We start from the raw sequence: 27,084 nt of genomic DNA, 5'->3' as shown, positions 1-27,084 counted from the left end.
GCGGTCTTCATTACTCTCTTGTTTTGCTCATTTACTTTCATTACTCTGTAGGCATTTGATTTTCTGGTTCTTACTTCACTGAGGTTTTAAATATCTCTTCTAAACCAATAAATGATATGTTGGGATAAGGGTCAGGGTGGTCAGAAATTGACAGATGAGTTTGTGGGCAGGTAAAAACCAAAGTCTGTTTCTAAGGATGTGTCATCCTTGAGCATAATGAATAAAATGATAATTGAAATTAAAAGATGAAATGAAATTCATTTCAAATCACTGAATATTTAGGCATCTACTATGTGCTGGGTACATTAGAAATTACCACATTGGTGGTAGAAAAGAAAACTAGCTGGCCAGCTTTATGAAACATTATAGAAGAGATCTTTTAAATTGTGATGTGGGGCTGTTTTCCAGGAGAGTGGTTGGATGGTTGGAAAGGAAAAACAAGAATTAATTCATTTGCCAAACATTTATTGAGCCCTACCATATGGATTAGGCTAGAACTCTGCAGGATACAAAGATGATTCTAGTCAGAGTTTAAGTGTCATGAGGGGTATAGGTAATGTGTTATGGAGCTGTCAAGAATGGTGTAGAGATGTGTATTTAGGAAATAGTAAAGAGTCCAGTTTGGCTGGAGAACAGGATTGTTACAGGGCTATAGTTGGAAGTCAGGCTGGAAATGGAGATTGAACAATAGCAATAATAATAGTAGTAGCTCACGTTTTTTGCATGTGTACTATTTGCCAGATAACTTGCCAAGCATTTAATGAGTAGTGTTTCTTTTAATCCTCACAACAACCTTGTGAGATAGGGCACTAATTTTTATACCTTTTTACAGATAAACTGAGGAAAAGAGCTAACAGTTGTTGGGGAAAGAATTTGAGTCCAGGCAGTCTAATTCCAAGGCCTGTGTTAGTCTCTGTATACTATACAGGTGAATCAGGGAAGGCTTTGAATCCTTCTCAGTTCCAGGCTGGGAAATTTGGACTTGATCGACTAATGGGGAGTCCTCAAAAGTTTTTAACCATATGGTGACATAATGAAATCTGTATCTTAGGAAGGTAAGCCTGCTAGTGAATGTAGGAACAGTATGAGGAGAAGGAGAAATATGGAGCTAGTTTACTGTTTTCCTCCTCACTATATTCAGTGCTCCTTCAGAGCTGACCCTGTGTCTGTTTGTCCTTCCCGTCCTTCAGCTCCACTGTCTACCTATTGTGTTGTCTGGCGCATTTATTTTTTTAAAATGTAATCTTTTTCTATGTCACTTTATTCTAAAGAGGACTTGAAGTGGCTGCCTAGGAGCTCAATAATCATTTGCTGAGTTAATTAATAAACGCCTAGAGGTATAGGTAGATGTGTACATAAAGGGAGTACTGTGGCTTTGTTGGAGGGAGTAAGGTAGCCCTAGAATTTGGTGATAAGCTATATTTTATGTATAAACCCTATAAAGCAAAAGCCTGGAACCACATCTTCTTAAACTTGTGAAGAATTGTACTGGGTCAGATAGAATATTAACTATGTCAGTTAAAAAGCTAAACTCAGAAACAGAAAATGGTGGTTGCCAGGGCCTCTGGGTAGGGGAAATGAAGATATGTTGGTCAAAGCATATAAACTTCCAGTTGTAAGATGAATAAGTTCTGGGGATCTAGTGTACAGCATGGTGACAGTAGTTAACAATAATGTATTATATACTTGAAAGTTGCTGAAAGAGTAGATTAGATCTTAAATGTTCTTGCCACACACCAAAAAAAAAAAAAAGTAATTGTGTGCAGTGGTAGATGTGTTAACTAAATTTATTGTGGTAATTTTACAGTATATATGTGTTTCCATCTCATTGTACACTTTAACACAATGCTGTATGTCGATTATATCTCAATAAAGCCAGGGAAAAAATCTTTGTTGTTAATATTAATGATCACCAAATTCAGAGGACATTCATACTTTAAATAGATATTTAGGTTTGTATTTAACATTAACCAGCTACAACCACCACCCCTGCCCCCTCCCAACCCAATGCACACAGAGAGGCAACAAAAGCTCCCATTAACTGGCACCTTTACCAATATTGAACCTGTTGGATATTAGTTCTATAGTACCATTATGTATATTATCTAAAGACCAGACAACAGCAATTTCTCACAAGAAGAAATAGTTGAAAATTTGTGAATCAGATTCCTATTTTGGGTTTTACGGAGGGAAATTGTTCATTAGGTTAAGTCCCTTGTAATTTTAAATATTATATGAAAGTAAGACTGTGTCCCTTCTATAAAATACAGACTTAAGAAGTTCAAACACTTGGAAAAATCAAAGACATTGTGGTTAACCACCAAATGCTAGTATAGGTGAGAAGATTTTAGGTAAACCAACATCTGACTAGACTTAATAAGAGGCCGATCAATAGACCAAATCCAAATAATGGATTTGTTAAATATTCTTTCCCATTGTGGGTATTAACAGCAGTGTGTGCATATACATGTATGCACATATCAGTGTGAAATATATTGATATAATTTGTATAAGTCTGAATCTAGGGATGCTTCCTAAAAAGAATGAGCCTTCAGCTGAGTTCTTTTAGATTGTGTTCAACTCTTCAGTATATGTGGAGATGACTCATTCAGAAGCATTGCGATCAGAATAATTAAGTATGGAGGAAAATATTGTGATAGTATATATTGACTGCCTACCAGTGTTGAGAGGTATATCCAGTTGTTGAGTAATTAGTTTCTGCCTTCCAGGAAACTAATTCATCTGGGAAAGTGAGATGAACATAAATAAAAAGGGGGGGGGGATAAACGTTTTAAATGAAACTGTAAATGCTATGGAAATTTGAGAGAGAGAGAGCACTACTACCAGGAGGATCAGGGAAGGCTTCATGGAAACGGTGGTATATTTCCTAGGGCGGCTGTAACAAACTGCCACAAGCTGGGTGACTTAAAACAAAAATTTATTCTCTTACAATTTTTGCCACTAGAACCTGAATTCAAGGTGTCAGCAGGGCCATGTTCTCTTTGAGTCAGGGTAGAATCTTTCCTTGCCTCTTCCTGGCTTCCATCAGTTCTTGGTGTTTCTTTTCTTTTCTTTTTTTCTTTAAGATTTTCATTTATTTATTTGAGAGAGAGAGGGAGAGGAAGAGCAGGAGGAGGGGCAGAGGGACAAGCAGACTCCTTGCTGAGCGGGGGCTTTGTAGGGAGATGAAGCCAGAGTAGTTTGTTGGGGCCCTAGATGCCAGATCTAGGACATTCAAATGTTTCTGAGTGGGTTGTGTGTGGGAACAGGATGGCACTGCAGAATTTTGAAATATGGTGGGTAACTGATTCAAGCTTTGGATACCTAATTCAAGCTTTAGGGAGATTCTGTGATCTAGTGGTCATGGATAAGTAGACACCCTGAAGAAAAACAAATGGTTGGTGATTTAACACACCCAGCCTCCCTCATTTGCCCATGCCAGTAACTTTTCACCAGGATGGTCAGGGAATCCCTCTTATGTAAAAAAAAAACAGCACTTGCAAAAACACCACAACAACAAACTTTGAGGGTTTTTTTAGCCTCTTGGTCAGTCATCCATGGATATTGAGATACATCAGCTTTTTAGGATTTTTCAGAAGCCTCTCCATGGATTTCAGTAATAATAATCATGTCACTCTTCTTTTTCTTTCAAATTTTTCTTCAAAATCACCTCTTTTCCATCTTTTTTTTAATATCTTGATTTTTCTCAGAACTCTTCAGTCTTTCCATATCTTTTCTAAACATCTGACTAATGGAAAAAATTGAGGAAGATTGTGTACTGTCCAAACCAATGATACACTTTTTTTCTGTGTCCTTTAAAAAAGATTTTTTTTTTTTTTTTTTAATTTTAAGCAGGCTCCATGTCCAACATGGGGCTTGAACTCACGGCCTTGAGATCAAAAGCTGCATGCTCCAGCAACTAAACCAGCCAGGTACCCCTTTTCTTCGTCCTTTTAATGATAGTTATGTTGACTTTTGTCCACAATAGGACTTTATTCAAATTGTGAATGCTCATTCAAACTGTGGTCAACGGTAGAGCTCAGGTGCTTTTTCTTGTTTGTCTCTAGGCAGTTCTTCCTGATTGTATATTTGCATTGTTCATATATTCTCTAAGAGCATGTGTCCCCATGAAATTTTTTAAATTGTGTTTAAATATTACAAAAATTTTTCTAGTCATTAGCATATGTGTACAGTCTTTACAAGTTTAATTCATATAGTTTTTTTTATAGTTTTTTCATTTGGCAATATACTTCTCCCATGTTTATATACTTATTTTTATTGGATACATAATAACCAAAGTTTAAATACTCTCTGTTTATTTGGTATTTGGGGTGATTTCCATTTTGTTTTTATTTTTGGTTTGCAATTCTCAATTAGGGCACCTGGGTGGCTCAGTTGGTTAAGCGTCTGCCTTCGGCTCAGGTCATGATCCCGGGGTCCTGGAATCGAACCCTGCATCGGGCTCCCTGCTCTGTGGGAAGCCTGCTTCTCCCTCTCCCACTCCCCCCACTTGTGTTCCCTCTCTCGCTGTGTGTCTGTCTCTGTCAAATAAATAAATAAAATTAAAAAAAAATTCTCAATTATACTGCTGTAACATGTTATTATAAGTCTTTTTTTCCCCAATTTTTTTCTTAGAATATATTCTCTAAAATGATAGAGTTTGGTCCAAGGATAATCACTTTTTAGCTATCTTGTCAGCTTATTCTTTATTTTTTAATTTTAAAAGATTTTATTCATTTATTTGACAGAGAGAGACACAGCGAGAGAGGGAACACAAGCAGGGAGAGCGGGAGAGGGAGAAGCAGGCTTCCCGCAGAGCCGAGAGTCCAATGCGGGACTCGATCCCAGGACCCTGGGATCAAGACCCGAGTGGAAGGCAGACGCTTAACGACTGAGCCACCCAGGCGCCCCCGCTTATTCTTTAGAATAACAACCAGTTTATATTGCCACTAGTCACAAGTTATTATTGGATTTTATAATTTTTTTCTTCCAGTATAATAGTGGTACCTCACAATTTTGTGGATTTTTAAAATATTTTAAATATTTTATATGAAAAATTTCAAACATACAAAAACAACCCCTGAAATAGTAGAATAAACACCCTTACACCCACCACCTATATTTAATGTATAGCCATATGCTTAATAAAATACTTATTATGTTAAACCTTTTAAAAATAAAGACATCCTTGAGTTAGAAAGGGCCTCGGAGGCAATGATGCCCCCTTTTACCCCTGAGTTCCTGGGGGGCGGTGGTTTGGAACTTGGGAACTTTGTGTGAGGTGTTCCTGGAAGAAAGGGACAGGAGTGGAAATTAGTTGGCACCTACTGCTCCCCAGTGAGGTTGTGGCCCCTCCCCCAACTTTTCTTCACGTTTCTTAAAGGCATTTTGGTTTTTTTAAATCTGTACAGCAAGAGCAACTTTTTCTGTCAAATAAAAATGAGAAATGCAGGAAAAATTTAAAAATAAAAAAATAAAAATAAAGACATCGTGAAACTATGCCTTTAAACATTTTAGCATGCATCTCTTACAAATACATTCTTCTGCATAATCACAATACTGTTATCACACCTAACAAATTATCAGTAATTCCTTGATATTATCTAACAGTAAGTCTGTATTTAAGTTTCCCTCATTGTCTACCAGATGACTTTTATAGCTGACTTATTCAAAGTGGAATCAAATTTAAGGACCATGCATTGCATTTGCATGTTATTATTTATGCAGTTGTAGTCTTTTTAACATCTGGAACAATTCCCATTCCTTGTCTGCTTCCTCACCTTTTTAATTTTTTTTCATGGCATTGATTTGTTGAGACCAAAGCAGTTTTAATGTCCTACATTCTGAATTTATCTGATTATTTTCTTCATGATATTTATTCCTTTATTTCTTATATTTCCCTAAGCTGAAGGTTTAAAGACTTGATTAGATCATAGTTGAACATTTTGGCAAAAATACTTAAATATTCCTCACATTGCATCAAATCACAAGGTACACAAATGTCTAGTTGTCCCATGTTGATGATAACTTTGATCACAGGTTTAAGGTTGTGACTTCCAGATCTCTCTGTTGTGAAATTGCATTTTTTTCTTCTGTGACTAGCAAATATATTTTTTACTTTTATTAAGCTGAGTATTTTTTTAAATCTTTTAGCTAGTTTTTAATATCATTTGACCATTTGTCAAATGATTTAGTTTTTTTCCTTTTAATTTTGCACTGTTTAAAAATTTTATTCAGTGTAACCAGTAGTGAGTTGTTACAATAGATAAATTTCAAGTTTCAAAATATAGCTGAAATCCAATGTAATTTAACCAAAAAAAAAGGATACAGATTGCAAATATATAATAGGGGACATTTCTTTCACAAGATTTGGTGATGAGATGTGTTTCCTTTTAAAAAAAACATTCTAAGCAGACAAACCTAAAAAGCATAAAGCTCTTGTATCAAAAATTTCTTTCATTTTTCTTTTTGAAATGGAGGTAAATCTCAAATTCATAAAAGTTGGGTTTACATTTGTTTTACATGCCCACCCAAAAAGCACCCAGAATGTATTTTTTTTAATTTTATTATTTATGTTAATCACCATACATTACATCATCAGTTTTTGATGTAGTGTTCCATGATTCATTGTTTGCGTATAACACCCAGTGCTCCATTCAGTAAGTGCCCTGTATTTTTATTTCTTGGTCTTTGAGTGTTTCATTTGGTTGCTTTTATACACCCATTTTCTTAATTCTATTTCTTTTCTGTTATGAATTAAATAGGATTTTCCTTCCAAACCAGATAGGCATATTGAAACTACTTGAGCATCATCTGAAGTACATGAAGAAAAAGTCAATCCTCTCCTCCTCTCTAGTTCCTGTCCTCCAACCTACCCAACTATAATAGCCTAGTGTGGTTCTTTCATATTTTTCTCTATAGTCTTAGAAATAAGTTACATACTGATTCATTTTCTCTCTTACAAGATTATCATGATGCCATACACATTATTCTACAAATTCTGGTTTTTTTTACTTTATAGAATATACATTTCATTCTGTGTCATTAAACAGATATCTAACTCATTTTTTTCTAGCTGCATAATGTTTCATTTATGTAGGTTTCTGAAGGGGCATCAGGTTTTTTCTAATTTTATTTTCCCCGTCACAAATAGTGGATATCCTTGTGCATATATCTTTAAGAAATGGAGTTTTTACTTCTGTAGGATAAATCCCCAAATATGGGGTAAAAGGTAAACTTACAATGTGAGTATTATGAACGTCCAAGTTATTTTCCATAAAGGTTGTTGCAGTTCTTATTCCCACTTGCACTGGATAACAATTATCGTTTTAGTTTTTGCCAGTCAGCTGAGAAGAGTTTTATTATTTTTATTTTCATTTCCCTGACCATTAATAAGTTGTATACATTCATTTTACATTTGTATTCTCTATTCTGCTTGCCTTTACCAGTTCTTGTTTTTCTCTTGGGTGGTTAATTTTGTACTCTTTAATCAACTTGTAGGTGCTTTTGTGTATTTAGGATATTAACCCATTTTTTTGTCACATGGTACAAATATATTATCCCAGTCTATCATTTGGCTTTTGACTTTGTGGTTTCTTTGACATACAGACTATTTTTATTTTTACCCGATCATGTCTGTCAGTTTTTATTACTTATGGGTTCATGTCTTGCTTATCATCACCCCACTAATGAATTTTTATATTTTTGTTTTATTGTTACTAATTTTTTACCTTAATTTTGTTTTTCTCTTTTTTGCAATTTGGGTAGAGATTTATTTCTTTGTGCTTTTTTTAAGTATAAATAACCTGTTTATCTCGCCACTGAATTTTCTCTTCTGATCAAAATATTCTCTTTTTCATTGTTTGGTGATAAGCATAGTATAGATTTTCTAGTTTTTAAGTAATCTCTTTTGAACTTTGAAGAAATACTTTTTAAACTGTTCCAAGTTATTTTGAATCCTATATCTGTGTTTGAAAATATTAGCAATAGTGTATTCACCTAATACAGTTCTGTCTACAGGTTTGCTAAGTGGATTTATCTGGGTCATCAATAATGATGAAATGGTAGCTACAGGATTTAAAAGCTGATCTTAGGACTTCAGTGTTTGATTTAAAAAGTGACAATTTTAAGAGCATAAAGCAAAAAAAAAGAGAGAGAGAGAAAAGCCTGACAACACTGTCATTATGAATATAAGACAATGGAGAAGAAGAAACACTGGTAAACTCTTAGAATGATGGCCTAAGGACTTCTGTAACTTAGAGCCCAGATCTCATGATTTAACTGTGTTGGAAATTTAATAAAGAGAAAAAAAAGCCATTGTTCTTTTTTTAAAGATTTTATTTATTTGACAGAGAGAGAGCGAGCACAAGTAGGAGGAACGGGACAGGGAGAAGCAGGCTCCCCACCGAGCACAGAGCCCGATGCGGGGCTAGATCCCAGGACTCTGGGATCATGACCTGAGCCAAAGGCAGTTGCTTAACCAACTGAGCCACCCAGGTGCCCCACCACTGTTTTTTGTTTTTGTTTTTCCGCCATAGTTCTTTAAAGCTGTCTTCCATCTTATGGCAAGACAACATTCATTCTTATTGTTATTTTTTATACCATACTTTTCTAGTGCTTTTAAAATGAATTCTTTTGTAAATTTATACCATACTTTTCTAGTGCTTTTAAAATGAATTCTTTTGTAAAGAAGTGTCACATATGAAATGAAAGACCTTCCTACTACTAAGAAACTTCAAACTATTGACTCAAGCCTCAATTTTTCCATTAGGATATTAGACCAGATGATTGTCAAGGACTCTCTAGTTCTTACTCTGCTAAGGTTCTCAGTTTATTTTTAGGGAAGTTTTTAGTAGTTCCTATATTGTAGGATTTGATCAACTTTTCAATGTTATTTGTATATTTTGATCATGGATTAAAAGACTGGTACTCCAAACCTGTGTTATTTATTTATTTATTTATTTTTACTGTAGCTTTATTAGGATTAAAAGAACACAGTGGTGTTCATAATTAGAACATGATGTGTAAAGTAGTTTTTTCTAAATTTTACTTTATCCACTTTCATGACCTCTAACAATATGGGGAAAATCTCTTTGAGCCTCTGACTTATTTTGTTGGTTTATATTGTGCTTAGTTAAATTAACTATATTTGTGTTTACGATGAGTAGTTCTAGGAATCTCAAATTTCATATTTCACGAATTTATCTTTTGTTTCTTATGCTAAAATGTTAGAATTGAAATTTAAAAATTAACGTTAATATTCCCTAATACCTTAAATTATCTATTATTCCTACCAGGAGCAAACCAATTGTTGTTATAGTATTGAAATGCCAATCTCTCTGACAGTCATTTTGTGGATCCTTTCAGGTACTAAGTTTCTATGATTTGATTGGAGGTTTGCATAAATCTTCCCTTGGGAGCCCTGGGCTTAGGAACAGGAAGCATGTAATAGTTTTATAAGAGATTCAGGAGGTGTAGGAAGGATGGGATTGGATCTTTAGTTGTGCCATGGCAAATCATTTTGACAGTTCACATTTAACTGTTTATTCACTTTTTAAATGCCTTATAAGTTATCCCAAAACTTTTAAGGCTATGTGGTTAACAGGCCAACTTATTTTAAGTACTGTAAGTGTAATATCCAGATTTAGGCATTCATATAAATGTTATTTAAATTCCTCATTCTACAAAATTTTTGTTTCTTATATAGTAACTTCAGGAGCAGAAAGGTACCTACCCTGCCTAGTACATAATAAGCAGTTGGTAAAGGATATTTGAACAAATGCATCCATTCAAAGTATTCAAATTCTGGATTAGAAATTATGAGGGACTTCTCTACACATAATTTTTTTTTTTTAAGATTTTATTTATTTGACAGAGAGAGACACAGCGAGAGAGGGAACACAAGCAGGGGGAGTGGGAGAGGGAGAAGCAGGCTCCCCGCTGAGCAGGGAGCCTGATGCGGGGCTTGATCCCAGGACTCTGGGATCGTGACCTGAGCCGAAAGCAGATACTTAACGACTGAACCACCCAGGCGCCCTCTACACATAATTTCTATTTAAACAATAACTCATGGGGGTGCCTGGCTGGCTCAGTTGGTGGAGCATGTGACTCTTGATCTCAGGGTTGTGAGTTTGAGCCCCACATATTGGGTATAGAGATACTTAAAATCTTTTAAAAAAATAATAACTTATGGTCTGTAAGTTTGAAATGATTTCACTTGATCTTAGCCAAAAGGCTGAGAAGTGATTGAAATGATTTCAAAATATAAAGTTAAAAATTCATGTAGAAGAGTCTCTTGATAAAGTATTGAGGATATTATTACTAGCCATCTTTTTTTTTTTAAGGTTTTAAGTAATCTCTATACCCAACATGGGGCTTGAACTTAAAACGCCAAGATCAAGAATCTACTGACTGAGCCAGCCAGGCACCCCTATACTAGCCATCTCTGAGAAGGGAAGGTTTTACACCCAGACAACAAATCTGGAAGATTTATATTTGGCACAAGCTGAAGATACGCTTGTGTTTATGAGGCAGAATCCAGAAGAATTCTAGGATTCTTATTTTACAAAGCTGTTAATTAAAGTATAGTTGACATAGAATGTGACAGTAGTTTCAGGTGTACACTATAGTGATTTGACAATTCTATACATTGTGCTATGTTCACCACAAATGTAGCTGCCATCTGAGACCTTAAAACTCTATTACAATATCACTGACTATATTCTTTATGCTAAACCTTTCATCCCCATGACTTATTCATTCCATACTGGAAGCCTATACCTACCTCCCATTCCCCTTCACCCATTTTTCCCATACCCCCACCTCCATTACAGATCACTCCATAACCAGATATTCATTGGTTAAAGTGAAAGTAGATAGAATAATAATTAAATTAGGCTTTATTTAACTTACTTATGCAGATGGTGCAGCAGCTGTGATAGTGCACAGCTTTGAACCCAGGACATCTATATTTTCTGTTTGCTTGCTTGTTTGGTTTTTGCGTTGTCATTTGTGATGAAAATTTTTTCAGAGTATAAGTAGGAGAATAAATGTTAAATTAAAAAGTATATTATTATCACCACATTTATAGTTTTACAACAGAAAGGGTAGGAAAGTGACAAGAAAGACTTAGTCTGTAGCTAACTACATACATGATCTAGGGCAAATCATGCAACCTCTGTGGGACCGTTTCTGCTACATACTTCATTAGAATCCTTCAGGGGTTCTGCCCGAGAGAGATATATCTGTTTTTTCATATTTGTTAACTGAAGTAGGACACATACAATGCAAAGTGCACAAATCATAAGGGTAATGATTATAAAATGAACACCCTTGTATAACCACTATTGATGTATTTTGAAAAAGCTTTCTTGATGATTATGAAAGCTTTCCTTTTTAAAAAACCACTGGATTTGAGACTATAGGTAATCTCATCTCTTTTAACAACCCTTTTTAGAGTGAAATTAGCAGAAACAGTGGTAGAAAGAAAGAATTTGGCCAGTCACAAAAATTTACTTTGAATAGGTTTATTGGGCTTATATGTTTAGTCTTTTCTTCTGATGTTTCTTGTCTTCCTCTTTGCCCCTTTCCCTTTCTATCTAGGTCCTGGATGGAATGGAGAGGGGTCCTACTGAACATCTATTATCTTTTCTGAGAGTGGTCAGAGAGTTCTTAAACAGGTCTGTTGTTTATATAGAATACAAATGCAATCTTATTTTGTTAAAAAATTGATTTCAGTTGATAAGGATTGAATTAGATAGGAATGGAGTTTACTTTTTTAAAAAGAAGGCATTTTGATCTCACTGTCCATGGGGCATTTTCGTTTGGCAGGCTGCATTTGACATGTAAATGGGACCCAAAGCAACTGAATTAAATGAGATCTGCTTATTAGAAAAGCAGTTTCTTAATAGAAAAGCAAGTGAGCCTTGTCTTTTTGAGTTAGGTTGAATATATGTAATATGGCAGAATTCTTTATTGGTTTCATGGGAAGTACTAAAAAAAGATTAAAAGGTGAATATCTTAGTTGTCTATGATCCTGGAGGGGAATGGAGACATGAATAAGCCAAGAAGGAAAATATTTGGCCCTCTTTCTCATGTTTTCAGAATTTATAACCTTGAAAAAAAAAAAGGTACCTTGAAATCTCTGATTCAGAGAAAGACAAGTATATAGAGTTTTGGCTCCCCTCCCCATTCATTTATGTCTCACTCTGTCACCGTGAATGAATTTTATCATTATTCAGTCAGATAAAAACCCAGCTTAGTGATTTCCCAAACTTCTCTTCACGTTGGACTCACCTGTGGAACTTGGCAAATTATTGATGCCTTTGTTTCCCTTCCTTCCCTACTCTTCACTCCATTGTGATTTAATTGGCCTGGGAATATGATGTGGGTTTTGGAATTTTTAAAAGATCCGCAGGTGATTCTAAAGTGCAGACAAGTTTGGGAACAACAGCTCTAGCTAAAGCAGATCTGGCCCCTATTGCAACTTGTGACTTTTTTTCCATAAATAAGGGGATAAATATTTTGATTTTAGAATCCTGCACTTTAGAAATAATCAGAGAAAGACAATTATCATATGATGTCACTGATACGTGGAATTTAAGAACAAGGCAGAGGATCATAGAGGAAGAGAGGAAAAAATGAAATAAGACGAAACCAGAGAAGGAGATAAACCATAGAGACTCTTAATCTTAGGAAACAAACTGAAGGTTGCTGGAGGGGAGAGGGGTGGGGGGATAGGGTGGCTGGGTGATGGTCGTTGGAGAGGGTATGTGTTGTGGTAAGCGCTGGGTGTTGTGTAAGACTGATGAATCACAGACCTGTACCCCTGAAACAAATAATACATTATATGTTAATTAATTAAAAAAAAAAGAATCCCATGCTTTAAACCTAAGTTCTTACTAGAATGTAAGCCCCATAAAAGCAGGTACCATGTCTGTATTTTCTTCATTGTATCTTTACATTTGGAACAATATCTGGCATATACTGCGTGCCTAAATATTTGTTGAATGAGTGAATGACTGTCAGTCTCCAGGGAGGTGAGAATATGCTTTTAGCAAATACTCCAGTGGTCTGAGAGAGTGGGGTGGTTGTGGAGAGCCCAGTCTCTAGAATCAGACTGCCTGGACTTGAATAATGGCTCTGTCACTTACTAGCAGTCTGGTCGTAAGCAGGTTACTTCTCTGTGCCTGAGTTCCCTCATTTGGAAAAAAAGGGGATAATAGAATCTATTCCTTGGAATTGTTGGGCGTACTAATTGAGTTAATAATGCAAAGTGCTTAGAACAGTGCCTGATATATAATAGTGTTCTGTAAGTTGTAGCTACTGTAAAATTCAAAACACCCCAGATTCTCTGCCGTTTGGGTAATTTATCTGTAGAATACTGTTTGACGGCTAAGGTAGAATAATGGAAACAGTTGTATTAGATGGAGTTAAGGCTTGACGAAGGTTTTTTTTTTTTTTTATCAACTTAATGAGGTATAATTTACATACAAATTATCCATTTTATTTTATTTATTTTTTACCTGCATCCATTTTTTTATTTTTATATTTTTTAAGATTTTACTTATCTATTTGACAGAGAGAAAGAGAGCACAAGCAGGGGGAGCAACAGGCAGAGGGAGAGGGAGAAGCAGGCTCCCATCGAGCCCCCCCTCAATCCCAGGACCCTGGGGTCAAGACCTGAGCCAAAGGCAGCTGCTTAACCGACTGAGCCACCCAGACACCCCCCTGCATCCATTTTAAAGTGAAACATGTTTCAATGAGTATTTATTAGTTTATACTATTTATTATGAGACAACCACTACAACCAAGGTATAGAAAATTTCCATCTCCCTAAAGTTTCCTTATACTCTTTTGCAATCTCTCCATCCCAGCATCCCCATCAATATATTGCTTTGCATTTTCTAGAGTTCTAGAAATTCATATATTATGTTCTCTTTTGTGTCTAGCTTCTTTCCCTCTGCATAGTTTTTTTTTTTTTAAGATTTTATTTATTTATTTGACAGAGAGAGATACAGCGAGAGAGGGAACACAAGCAGGGGGAGTGGGAGAGGGAGAAGCAGGCTTCCCGCAGAGCAGGAAGCCCGATGTGGGGCTCGATCCCAGGACCCTGGGATCATGACCTGAGCCGAAGGCAGACGCTTAACGACTAAGCCACCCAGGCGCCCCTCAGCATAGTTTTGATACTTATCCATGTTGTTGCATGTATCAGTAGTTCGGTTTTTTTTAATGCTAAGTAGTATCTTGTTGTATGAATGTAACTTGTTTGTTTATCCATTTACCTGTGATGGACATTTGGGTTGGTTCCAGTTTTGATAGTTGTGAATAAAGCTGCTATAAGCATTTTTTTTTTTTTTTTAAGATTTTTATTTATTTGACACAGAGACACAGCAAGAGAGGGAATACAAGCAGGGGGAGTGGGAGAGGGAGAAGCAGGCCTCCCGCCGAGCAGAGAGCCCGATGCGGGGCGCGATCCCAGGACCCCGGGATCATGACCTGAGCCGAAGGCAGACGCCCAATGACTGAGCCACCCAGGTGCCCCTGCTATAAGCATTTTTACACAAGTCTTTGTGTAGACATATTTTCATTCATTGTTGGGTAAATCCCTAGCAATACGATTGCTGGGTTGTATGGTATATCCAACTTTTAAAGAAACTGCCAGTTTTATTTATTTATTTTTAAAGATTTTATTTATTTATTTGAGAGAGAGAAAATGCTCACCAGCTGGGGGAGGGGCAGAGGCACTGAGCAAGGAGCCTGACATGAGACTCCATCCCAGGACCCTGGGATCACGACCTGAGCTGAAGGCAGACGCTTAACCGACTGAGCCACCCAGGCGTCCCCTGCCAGTTTTGAAGGAGGTGAATATTCAGCAGGATATCCAGGGAGAGTCCATTAGTTATCTATTGTTGCATAACAAATTGCCACAAATTTAGCAGCTTAGAACAACACATACTTATGGTGGCACAGTTTCCATGGGTCAGGAATCTGGATATAGCTTAGGTGAGTCCTCTCTGTTGGAGTCTCTCAGAGGCAGCAGTCAAGTTGTCAGCCAGGGCTGGAGTCTCGTCTGCTTGACTGAAGAAGGAACTGCTTCTGAGCTTATTTGGTTATTGGTAGAATTCACTTCCTCAAGGGATGTTGAACTGAGAGCCTTGGTTTCTCACTGGCTATTAGCTGGAGGCTGCTGTCAGTTCCTTGTCATGTGGCTTCTCCAGTGTGGCATGCTGAGAAGGCAATAATTAGAGTGTTCTAGGGAAATAGAAGTCACCATCTTTTATAACCTAATCATGGAAGTGACATCCCATCATTAACATCTGTTGGTTACAAGCTAGTCACTAGGCTAGCCCACACTCATGGGGAAGAGATTACACAAGGATGTGAATACCAGAAGCCTGGAATAATTGGTGGCCATCTTAGGAATACTTGTCCCAAAGAAGGAATGGCTTAGTGCCAGGCTAGGTCTAGATAGGACTGGGGGGGAAAAGCAGCTTGTGAAATTTTCTTTACCTTCCCTGTATCAAACTGTATCTCTTTATTCCTCTGTCTTTCACATCAGCCTCTCCTCACTTCAAGAACAGAGACATTAAGGTCACACTCACAGTGAGATTTTTATCTTGGGTATTTTTGTTGTTGTTGAGAGATTCAATTAAGGCCTCTTCCTGAATCATTTAGTGTTTATATATTATTTTAAAAAAACATTTTATTATGGAAATTGAGACAGATACAAAAGTAGAATACTATCATGAACTTCCATGTACCTTTTACCCACCTTCAACAATTTGGTTTTTTTACCGATCTTTTATGTATATTTACATGCAATAAAATGCACTCATTGTAAGTGTATAGTTTGTATGTTGTGTATTTTGTCAAATGTATATATCCTACCAGTCAAGCTATAGAACATTTCAAAGTTACCTTGTGCCCCTGTTTAATTTCCACCCCAGTCCCAGGCAAGTACCCATCTGGTTTCTATTGCTGTTGATTTTGCCTGTTCTAAAATGTCATAGAAATGTTTTGATTCTTTTTTTTTTTTTTTAAGATTTTATTTATTTATTTGACAGAGAGAGACACAGCGAGAGAGGGAATACAAGCAGGGGGAATGGAAGAGGGAGAAGCAGGCTTCCCGCGGAGCAGGGATCCCGAAGCGGGGCTCGATCCCAGGACCCTGGGATCATGACCTGAGCTGAAGGCAGACGCTTAATGACTGAGCCACCCAGGCGCCCCTTGATTCTTTTGATAATCATGAAGTTTTCGAGTTCACCCACATTGCATATATCAGTAGTTCAGAGTTTTCCTATGGACATTTTGGGCTGGATAATTTGTTTTTCAGACTGCCATGTGCATTGTAGGATATTAGCAGCATCCTTGACCTCTGTCCACCAGACGCCAGTAGTGCTCCCCTCTCCTCCTTTGATTGTAACAATCAAAAATGTCTCCACATTGCCACCTGTCCCTTAGAGGACAAAATCCCCTCTTTTTACTGGTAGATAACCCTAACAGTAGTTGATCCTTTTTATTGGGCAGTATTCTACTGTATGGCTACACTACAATTTATCCATTACTAATGGATGGATATTTGGGCTGTGTGCAGTTTACTTTCAGTTTCAGGCTAATATTGATAAAGTTGCTATTAACTTTCATAGGAAGTCTTTGTATAGACATGGTTTATTTATTTGGGACATATATCTAGGAGTGAGATTGCTGGGTCCTATGATAAGTAAATGCCTAACTTTATAAGAAACTGCCAAATTGTACATTTTTACGTTCCCACCAGTATGAGAGTTCCAGTTGCTCTAGATTCTTGTCAACATTTGATATTATCATTCTTTTAATTTAAGCCATTATTGTAGGTGTGTTATTTCTTTGTAGCTTTTTTTTTTTTTTTAAAGATTTTATTTATTTGAGAGAGAGAATGAGATAGAGCATGAGAGGGAGGAGGGTCAGAGGGAGAAGCAGACTCCCTGCTGAGCAGAGAGCCCGATGCGGGACTCGATCCCGGGACTCCAGGATCATGACCTGAGCCGAAGACAGTCGCTCAACCAACTGAGCCACCCAGGCGCCCTCTTTGTAGCTTTAATTTGCTTTTTCCTGATGACTGATAATGTTGAGCATCTTTTTACATGCTTGTTGTCAAGTGTTCAAATCTTTTGCCCATTTTTCATTGCATTGTTTGTCTTATTATTGAGTTTCCTTTGTCTTTGCCCTTATTTGTGCATAAATATGCACAATTAAGGGACACCTGGGTGGCTCAGTCGGTTAAGTGTCTGCCTTTGGCTCAGATCATGATCCCAGGGTCTTGGGATCAAATCCCACATCAGGCTCCTTGCTCAGCGGGGAGCCTGCTTCTCCCTCTGCCTGCCACTCCCCTTGCTTGTGCGTCCTCTCTCTCTCTCTGACAAATAAGTAAATAAAATCTTTTTTAAAAAAAATACGATAATTAAGAAAAATGAAATAATGAATACAATTTTATATACTTTCATATGTAAAACATGAACATTTCTCATAACGTTAAATATTTCTTTTAAGATTTAAGCAGGCTTGGGCTGCCTGGGTTGGCTCAGTCAGTTAAGCGTCTGCCTTCAGTTCAGGTCATTATCTCACGGTCCTTGGATCGAGTCCCACATCGGGCTCCCTGCTTATCGGGGAGTCTGCTTCTCCCTCTGCCTCTCCCTTCCCCCCCCACTCATGCACGTTCTCTCTCTCTCTCTCTCTCAAATAAATAAATCTTTAAAAAAAAGATTTAAGCATGCTCCCCACTGAGCGAGGAGCCCGAATGGGACTCGATCCCAGGACCCTGGAATCATGACCTGAGCCGAAGGCAGATGTTTGACTGAGCCACCCAGGTGTCCCTCGTGACATTAAATATTTCTGAAAAGATGAATCTTAATGGAGAAGCAATACCTGAGAGAGGGTCTTCACCAGAATCCCACTATGCTGGCACAATTTTCTTGAACTTGTCAGCCTCCAGAGAACTGTGAGAAATAAATTTCTGTTGTTTGTAAGCCACCCAGTGTGTGGTACTTAGTTATAGCAGCTCAGACTAAGACAATTGTGAAATGAGAATTTAACAAATTTTTTTCCAAATATTTTACCAATTTGTCCCAAACTATAAAATTATCCTCCCCCACAAAGAAATGTGACACAAAATTCATTAATAAACAATCAGAACTGGATAAAAAGTCAAGTCACCAACAGCAACCCACAAAGTAGAAGACAATATTTGCAAATCATAGATCTGATAAGGGATTTGTATATAAATTATATCAAGAACTCAGTGTAACAAGACAAAGAAGGAAAGAAGGACACTACATAATCATAAAGGGAACGATCCAACAAGATTACATTAATGGATAGATCATCTAAGCAGAAGATCAACAAGGAAACAGTGGCTTTGAGTGACACATTGGACCAGATGGATCAAACAGATATATTCAGAATACTTCATCCTAAAACAGTCGAATACATATTCTTTTCAAGTGTACATGGAACATTATCCAAAACAGATCACATGTTAGGCCACAAAACAAGTCTCAACAAATTAAAAAAGGTTGAAGTCATACGGTGCATCTTTTCTGACCACAGTGCTATGAAACTAGAAATCAGTCAAAAGAAAAAAATCTAGAAAGAACACAAATACATGGAGGTTAAATAATATGGTACTAAACGATGAATGGGTCCACCAAGATATCAGAGAGGAAATTAAAAAATACATGGAGAGAAATGAAAATGAAAATGCCAGAATCCAAAATCTTTGGGATGCAGCAAAAGCTGTTCTAAGAGGGAAGTTTATAAACAATACAGGCCAGCTGCAAGAAGCAAGAAAAATCTGAAATAAGCAACCTAACCTTACATCTGAAGCAGCTAGAAAAAGAAGAACAAATAAAACTGCAGACCAGTAGAAGGAAGGAAATAATAAAGAATAGAACAGAAATAAATGAAATAGAAACTGAAAAAACAATAAAACATTAATAAACCAGGAGCTGCTTCCTTGAAAAGATCAACAAAATTAATAAACCTTTAGCCAGACTCATCAAAAAAAAGAGAGAGCAGGAACTCAAATAAAATCAGAAATGAAAGAGGAGAAATCACAACTAACACCACAGAAATACAAAGGATTATAAGAGAATATTCTGAAAAATTATATGCCAACAGACTGGACATCCTAGAGGAAATGGATAAATTCCTAGAAACATATAACCCCCCCAAAACTGAATCAGGAGGAAATAGAAATTTGAACAGAGTGATTACCAGCAGTGAAATTAAATCAGTAATTGGAAAACTCCCAACAAACAAAAATCTAGGACCCAGTGGCTTCACAGGTGAATTCTACTAAACATTTAAAGAAGAGTTAATACCTATTCTTCTCAAACTATTTGAAAACATGTAAGAGGAAGGAAGACTTCCAGATTCATTCTATAAGGCCTAAGCATTACCCTCACCCTAAAACCAGATAAAGACACTACAAAAAAAGACAACTACAGGCCAATATCTCTGATGAACATAAATGCAAAATCCTCTACAGAGTATTAGCAGGGGTGCCTAAATGGCTCAGTCAGAAGAGCATGTGACTCTTAATCTCGGGGTTGCAAGTTCAAGCCCAACTTCGGGTGTAGAGATTACTTAAAAAAAATATTAGCAAAAAAAAATTAACAAACCAAATCCAACAATATTTTAAAAATCACTCACCATGATTAAGTGGGATTTATTCCTGGGATGCAAGAGTGGTTCAGTATTTGCAAATCAATCAACGTAATACATCACATCAACAAGAGAAAGGATAATGATATGATCATTTCAATAGATGCAGAAAAAGCATTTGACAAAGTACAACATCCATTCTTGATAAAAACCCCCAACAAAGTAGGATTTATACCTCAACATTATAAAGGCCGTATATGAAAAACCCACAGCTAACTTCATACTCAGTGGTAAAACTGAGAGCTTTTCCCCTAAGATCAGGAACAAGGCAAGGATATCTACTCTCACCACTTTTATTCAAAATAGTACTGGAAGTCCTAGCCACAGCAATCAGACAAGAAAAAGAAATAAAGGGCAGCCAAATTGGTAAGGAAGAAGTAAAACTTCCACTATTTGCAGATGTCCTGATACTATATATGACCCTGGGGCACCTAGCTGTTCAGTCTGTAGAGCATGGGACTCATGCCCCATATTGGGCATGGAGCCTACTTAAAAACAAACAAACAAACAAAAACAGCCCTAAAGACTCCACCAAAAAAGTACTAGAGCTGATAAATGAGTTCAGTAAGGTTGCAGGATACAAAATTAGTATACAGAAATCCATTGTATTTTTATACACAAATAATGGAAGTAGCAGAAAGAGAAGTTAAGAAAACAATCCCATTTACAGTTGTACCCAAAAAGAATAAAATACCTAGGAATAAACTTAACCAAGGAAGTGAAAGACTTGTATTCTGAAAACTAGAAAACACTGATGAAAGAAATTGAAGATGACACAAACAAATGGAAAGATATTCCATGCTCATGGATTGGGAGAACTAATGTTAAAATGTCCATACTACCCAAAGCAATCTACAGATTTGATGCATTCCTAGCAAAACACCAACATTTTTCACAGAACTAGAACAAATAATCCTAAAATTTGTATGGAACTACAAAAGACCTGAATAGCCAAAGCAGTCTTGAAAAAGAAGAACAAAACTTGAGTTACCACAATCCAGATTTCAAGATACACTGTAAAATGGTAGTAATCAAAACAGTGTAGTACTGGCACAAAAGTGACACATAAAATAATAGAACAGAATAGAGAGCCCAGAAATAAACCCACAATTATATGGTCAATTAATCTAAGCAAAGGAGGCAAGACTATGCAATGGGAAAAAGTCTCTTCAACAAATGGTGGTGAGAAGACTGGATAGCTATATGCAAAGGAATGAAACTGGACCACTTCTTCCACCATACACAAAAATAAAATGGATTAAAGACCTAAATGTGAGACCTGAAACTATACAAATCCTAGAAGAGGGTACAGGCAGTAATTTCTCTGACATCAGCTGTGGCATTTTTTTTCTAGATATGTCTCCCGAGGCAAGGGAAACAAAAGCAAAAATAAACTATTAGGACTACATCAAAATAAAAAGCTTCTGCACAGCAAAGGAAACAATCAACAAAACAAAAAGACAGCCACTGAATAGGAGAAGATATTGCAAGCAACATACCTGATAAGAGGTTAGTATCCAACATATATAAAGAATTTACGAAACAACACACACAAAAAAACAACCCAAATAATCCAGTTTTAAAAAGGGCAGAAGACATGAACAGACATTTCTGCAAAGAAGACATCCAGATGGCCAACAGACACATGAAAAGATGCTCAACATCACTCATCATCAGGGAAATGCGAATCAAAACCACAGTGAGATATCACCTCTCACCAGTCAGAATGGCTAAAATAAAAAACACAAGAAATAACAAGTATCAGCAAGGATGTGGGAAAAAAGGAACCCTCGTGCACTGTTGGTGGAAATGCAAACTGGTGCAGCCATCTCAAAAAATTAAAAATAGAATTAGCATATGATCCAGTAATTCCACTACTGGGTATTTACCAAGAATATGAAAACACTAATTCTAAAAGATATGTGCACCCCTATGTTTACTGTAGCATTATTTACAATAGCCAGATTATGGAAGCAGCCCAGGTATCCATCAGTAGATGAATGGATAGGGGCACTTGGGTTGCACAGTCAGTTAAAGCCTCTGACTCTTGGTTTCGGCTCAGGTCATGATCTCAGAGTCATGAGATTGAGCCCCGAGTTGGGCTCTGTGCTCCACATAGAGTCTTCTTAAGAATCTCGTTCCGTCTCCCTGGCACGCGCACTCTCTCTCTCTCAAATAAATCTTTTTTTAAAAAGAATAGATGATGGATAAAGAAGATGTGATCTGTATACACAACAGAATATTAGCCATAAAAAATGAAATCTTGCTATTTGCAACAATATGGATGGATCTAGAGGGTATAGTGCTAAATGAAATAAGTCAGAGAAAAACAAATACTATATGATTTCACTCATATGGAATTTAAGAAACAAAACAAATGAACAAAGGAAAAGACAAAAAAGCAGACTCTTAAATGTAGAGAACAAACTGGTAATTACAGGGGTGGGAGTAGGGGGGATGGATGGATGAAATAAGTGAAGGGGATTAAGAATACACTTATTTTGATGAGCACTGAGTAATGTATAGAATTATTGAATTACTATATTGTACACCTGAAAATAATATAACATTGTATGTTAATTATACTGAAAAATAAAAGAATGATAAAATGTTAAAGATAAGATAGGAAAAAATATATATCAAGAACTCGTATAATTCAATAATAAAGAGTCAAATAACCCAGTTTTTAAAAATGGGCAAAGAATTTGAATAGATATTTCTCCCAAACAAATTGTGCCAGTCAAGTAAACGTGAAAATATGCTCAACACCATTTGGCACCAGGGAAATGTCAATCAAAATCACAGTGAGACACCACTTCATATCCACCAGGATGGCTATAATCAGAAAGGTAATAACAAGGGTTGGTGAGAATGCAGAGAAATTGGAACCCTTGTACACTGCTGGTGGGAGTGTAAAATGGTGTAACTGCTTTGTAAAACAGTTTGGCAGTTCCCCAAAAGGCATAGAACATACGACCCAGCAGTTTTACTCATAGGTGTATGTATATACCCAAGAGAAATGAAAGCATCCACACAAAAACTTGTATACAGGGGCTCCCGGGTGGCTCAGTTGTTTAAGCAGCAGCCTTTGGCCCGGTCATGATCCCGGGGTCCTGGGATCAAGCCCCACATCGGGCTCCCTGCTCAGTGGGGAGTCTGCTTCTCCCTCACCCTCTGCCCGCTGCTCCCCCTGCTTGGGCTCGCTCTCTCTGTCAAATAAATAAATAAAATCTTAAAAAACAAACAAACTTGTATACAAATATTCATAGCATCTTTATAATAGTGAAAAGTGGAAGCGACCCAAATGTCTATCAACTGATGAATGAATGGATGAGTAAATCTGATATTTTTTGGTAAGGAGTATTATTTGGTAATTTAAAAAAAATAACTGTGACTTGCTACAACACCTTGAAAATATTATGCAAAGTGAAAGAAGCTGGTCACAAAAGACGAGTTATTATATGGTTTCTATTATATAAGATACCTAGAACAGACAAATGCACCTCGACCTAGTCTAAAACTCTGCCCTTTAATTTAACCCATTAAATTAACAACAGAATTGTTCATAGTACTCAGACGAAGATGATGACTAGTAATAGTTCATCTTTATTTCATACCTTATAGATCTTTTCAATAACTATTTTTTTTAAAATAGCATTTATTCAAGATATTTATTCAATAAATAAGCAGCATTGAATAAATAGAAAAATAATATGGAAAGAAAAAATCAATCACAATACCAAGTAATTGATATAGTTAAATGTCAAGGATAAGGAGCATAATATTTCTTTTTTTTTTTTTATAAAGATTTTATTTATTTATTTGAGAGAGAGAATGAGAGACAGCACGAGAGGGAAGAGGGTCAGAGGGAGAAGCAGACTCCCCGCTGAGCAGGTAGCCCGATGCGGGACTCGATCCCGGGACTCCAGGATCATGACCTGAGCCGAAGGCAGTCACTTAACCAACTGAGCCACCCAGGCGCCCTCATTTCCCTTTTAAAAACCTTTGATTTGGGGGGCACCTGGCTGGCTCAGTGGATAGAGCATGTGACTCTTGCTCTCAGGGTTGTGAGTTCAGGCCCCATGTTGGGCATGGCACCTACTTAAAAAAAAAAACAACAAAGGGCGCCTGGGTGGCTCAGTCGGTTAAGCGTCTGCCTTCAGCTCAGGTCATGATCCCAGGGTCCTGGCATAAGTCCCGCATCGGGCTCCCTGCTCAGCGGGGAGTCTGCTTCTCCCTCTGCCTGCCGCTCCCCCTGCTTGTGCTCTCTCTGTATCAAATAAATAAATATTTAAAACAAAACAAAAACAAAAAACTTTGATTATGGTTTCTGTTCATTTGTTTCAGGGATAACAATTAGTTGAAATTTACTTCTCTCCTTTTCGATCTTCTCTCATAGCTTCCCTTACTTTGTCCTTTCCATCTCTATTATGGAAGTTTCTCAAATTTGTAATCCCCATACATCTAATCAAGTATTCTGCTCTTTACACTTCTAGGATTTGAAATCTGAGTTGGCATATTTACTTTTTAAATGATTTTTCCTTTGTTTTTTCCCCTCTTATTTCCACTTTTGTATCTCACCTACTTCTTTTCATTTCTGTCTATGGACTTTGATCTCTCATTTCAATGTTTTATCAGATTTGTTGAGAATAATGTAGTTGATATCTAAAATTTAACCTGTTCCTCCTTACATATTCACTTTCTGAATTACAAATCAGTTTCTCTTATGTTGTGGAATGTCACCTCCCCTCAGTTATTCTTCCTTGAAAAAAGAGGGGCATATAGGTCTAGCACCTACCAAATAAACAGGATAGATAGGTACCTCACTGGCTACTTGTTGGTACTATAAATTGTCCTTTCAGATGTTAAGCTCAAGGACTAATTGGTGCACATAGTTTCAGAATACTTTTTGTGTCTAGCAGTCATTTTTGTGCCTCCTACTTGATTGAAGGGGCAGGGCCAAGGGGGATACTTTCTGTGGCCTGGGTAATTTGACTTTGGAAAAGAGGATTTGTTTTTGATAATTTGAAGCCTAAGCTACAAATACCTCTGGTTCCTAAACGTAAGGTTCCTAGGGCTTTTGCTAGCCCAAGTCTTCCGGCGTCTGTCTTTGGATTCCAAGATGTGTGTACTACTTTGTGTATTATAGAACCTGAAGTAGAGAGGGGAGGCCATGGGCATGTAATAGTGCTGACTGTTCTAAGTGGGTCTGTCATAGTAGGGTGGTACACCCTCTGCCATTGTTGGCTCTGGAGAGAGCGGTTTTATTAAAAAAAATTTTTTTAAAGATATTTATTTATTTGAGAGCAAGAGAGAGTGAGCACAGGGGGCGGAGAGGGACAGAGGGAAAGGGAGGGAGAGAATCCAAGCAGACTCTTTGCTGAGTGCGGAGCAGACTCGGTACTCAGTCTCATGAACCTGAGAATCAGGACCTGAGCCGAAACCAAGAATCAGATGCTCAGCTGACTGAGCCACCCAGGTGCCTCTGGAGAAAGCTGTTTTAGAGCAGGTAGTTGGAGGAGGTGGAGCAACATGTGGGGGTTAGAAATCTGTTACCTTCCTGCCTAGCTCTTTTGTTGTATTTCAAGCCCCATTCCTGCCTTGGGCAGGAAAGTAATCTTTGGGTCAACAGTTCTTTGAGCTGTGCAGTCCTAATTTCCAGCGTTGTTAATAACTTTGACTCTCGGGCGCCTGGGTGGCTCAGTTGGTTAAGCGACTGCCTTCGGCTCAGGTCATGATCCTGGAGTCCCGGGATCGAGTCCCGCATCGGGCTCCCTGCTCGGCGGGGAGCCTGCTTCTCCCTCAGACCCTCCCCCCTCTCATGTGCTCTCTGTCTCTCTCATTCTCTCTGTCTCAAATAAATAAATAAATAAATAATAACTTTGACTCTCATTGTTTCCTTAAGTATAACAGTGAAAATACCAATGAAAAATTAGGGTGGAGGCAATGATAGAGATGAACCAGGTATTGTTAGGCAGCCTCCATTCTAACTTCCAGCTTGGATTTACTTTTTGAAAGGAGGAGGATGAGAGAATAGTGTGGAAAGCAGCCACTTGTGGAAGAAGAGTTAGAGATCTTGCACCAAATGATTTCCAGTTCCTCAGGGAAGTATGATTAACACTGAAGTCAAACAGACAAGGATTAAAGTAATCATAGTGTCCCTAGATCTGGAAAATGTTAGGCCATCATTTTCTAAATGACAACATGGAAGCTAAGAAGGGTTTAACGGACTCCAAGGACATAGAAAAAAATCAAGATGGAATACAGGGTGGTATAGTTCACTTTTAGATTCTGTTTAGTCATGTTTTATTTGATTTTCTGACATACGATTTGGTCTGTATTATATTAAAAAACAAATTTAAGAAACAGTCAAATTTTATAATAAGCAAAAGAAGAAAAAGCTTTCTCCATCACTTTCTTGGAACAAATTCATAAGCAACATTCCCCACCTGACTCAGTTTCCTCATATAAGGTAAATTAAATAATGTATTCTGAAAAGTGTGGTTCTAAACTTTCGCCTCATGTTAGAATCACCTGGCTAGTGTTTAAATGCCCAAAGCTCAGGCCACAGTGCAGACTTAGTATGACTCAAGCATTATTTTTTAAAGTTTCCCAAATAATTATAATGTGTAGCCCAAGTTGAGAGCTATTGAAGTTCTTTCAAGGCATTTGAAAGATCCATTTGATCTCAGATATTCTGACTTCAGTCATTTTGGAGTAGTTGGGGCAGTTCTAATTAGTGAGTATTGGCCTGAAATAAACTAGATCACTTGGTTCTGATATTTCTGCCAATTGTGCACTGTCTATGAGTAGGGTAGAGTCACCCTAATAAGAAGAGAGTTTGGTATATGGTGGAAGAAACATTGAACTTGAGGTTAAAACACCAGACCTCGCAGGGCTGGATCCCAGGACCTGAGATCATGACCTGAGCCAAAGTCAGATGCTTAACCAACTGAGCCACCCAGGCACCCCAGCTCCCAGGATTTATTTATGCCCACCTCCCTCCCAGCTTCTTAATATGAAAAATTTCAAACATACAGAAAATTTGAAAGAATAATACAGTGATGATAGTTTGCTATATTTGCATCATGTCTGTCTAGCTACCTATCTTTGCTGAATATATTGAAAATTAGTTTCTACACAATCACAAATAACATTACCAACCCAGCTGAGCCACCCAGGCGCCCCATACCCAAGAATATTTTTAAAAATGCCCTAATATCGGGGCACCTGGGTGGCTCAGTCGTTAAGCGTCTGCCTTCGGCTCAGGTCATGGTCCCAGGGTCCTGGGATCGAGCCCCGCATCGGGCTCCCTGCTCCACGGGAAGCCTGCTTCTCTCTCTCCCACTCCCCCTGCTCGTGTTCCCTCTCTCGCTGTGTCTC

The 27,084-nt window shown here is 37.5% G+C and overlaps 1 protein-coding gene across 11 annotated transcripts in view; it reads left to right on the top strand.

Annotated features, from left to right (window-relative positions):
• The window catches only part of NCOA6 (nuclear receptor coactivator 6), a 105,415-nt gene that overhangs the window by 6,556 nt on the left and 71,775 nt on the right, over positions 1–27,084 (top strand). For 8 of the 11 annotated variants that reach the window (XM_054510064.2, XM_054510063.2, XM_054510065.2 and 5 more), the window contains exon 2: positions 11,602–11,678. The exons of the other annotated variants lie outside the window; for them this stretch is intronic. The gene's annotated coding sequence lies outside the window, so the exon portion shown is untranslated. The remainder of the gene's footprint in view (positions 1–11,601; positions 11,679–27,084) is intronic. 11 annotated transcript variants of the gene reach the window in all.

Source organism: Mirounga angustirostris, unplaced genomic scaffold (assembly GCF_029215605.1).
Source record: "Mirounga angustirostris isolate CCGP_5_RB_7025 unplaced genomic scaffold, mMirAng1.0.hap1 SCAF_10, whole genome shotgun sequence".
Taxonomy (NCBI): domain Eukaryota; kingdom Metazoa; phylum Chordata; class Mammalia; order Carnivora; family Phocidae; genus Mirounga; species Mirounga angustirostris.
Note: the sequence above shows the minus strand (reverse complement) of the source record. Positions and strands in the feature narration are given on the sequence as shown.